Consider the following 1278-nt stretch of genomic DNA (forward strand, 5'->3'; position numbering starts at 1 on the left):
ATATAGGTTATAAGAGGCGCGTGTAAAACAAGCGGGAGTGTGAGGGCGTGGAGTGAAAGTTACATGGATACCATCCATGTAATTTTTATATGGATGTAGAGCTTTTCTCTCTAAAAAATCTTTAAAAAAATAACTTAAAAAAAATTACGCATAAACTCACCAAACAAATCCTAAACTTAACTTGTATTTTTTAAAATTAAAACTTTTAAAAACTAAATAATTGTCTCTAATTAATAAGGTGTATTAAAATTAGACATTTTAAAATTAATGCAAGTAAATGATCAAATTTAAAAATTAAACTAAAAATTATTTTTAACGTATAAACATAATTTGGGTATAACGTAAAATAATTTTGGTTATTTGACGAAAATTTAATTTTGATATATTGTAAAATATTTTACATAAATATCTAATTATATCCGTTCTTTTAGGTTGTATTTGTTTTTGAGAATACATGACATTGAGAGTAAAACATAAAAGATAGAGGCACAAAATTTTATATTTTTATATTTTGTTTGATGATAAATTAAAATAAATTATAAAAATTTAATTTATTTTTTTTTATTCAAAAATTTTGAAAAGAAAAATATAATAATAAAAAATATAATTTTAAAAAATTAACAAGAATAACAAAAAAAAAATTGTGTCCTTGGTTCATATCTCTGTGTCTTTTTTGTCAAGATGAATACAAAATACACTAATTTAATATCTTTAGATATATTTATCTCAGTGTCCTCAATAAACAAAAGCCTTGAATACACGGTGAATGTAAAAGGTAATCTATCTATTATATTATATAAAAATCGGATTTCTGCACTTAATGATAGAGCTGACGTGGCATGCTTCTGAGAGTATTTTTCAATTTATTTCTTTTAACTCATTAAATACAAGTTATTACGATAAACTAATTATATCAACTAATTGATTTGATTAGATATTTAAGTATCATACAATTTAATATTATGTATATCAATTAATTGAATATAATTGTTAGAGTATAATTAAGATCAATTAGCATTATTCAACATAGCTGAATATTTATTATAGCATATTACGTCTTTATTATTTCGATTCTCTTATCACCTTTAAATACCCTTCTATATTGTATCATTTTACACAACTTGAATATTCACAAATCTTTTTTCTATTTCTCCCTCTCCCCTTTCTAACATGGTATAAGAGCCATGGTATCCTCATTGAAGAGGATTAAGTTGATTTTTTTCTGGTGAAATCTTACTTTTCATAATTTTCTTCCATGCCATTTTTTTTCACTTTTGT

The sequence above is a fragment of the Arachis hypogaea genome, chromosome 12 (assembly GCF_003086295.3).
Source record: "Arachis hypogaea cultivar Tifrunner chromosome 12, arahy.Tifrunner.gnm2.J5K5, whole genome shotgun sequence".
In the NCBI taxonomy this organism is placed as follows: Eukaryota; Viridiplantae; Streptophyta; class Magnoliopsida; order Fabales; family Fabaceae; genus Arachis; species Arachis hypogaea.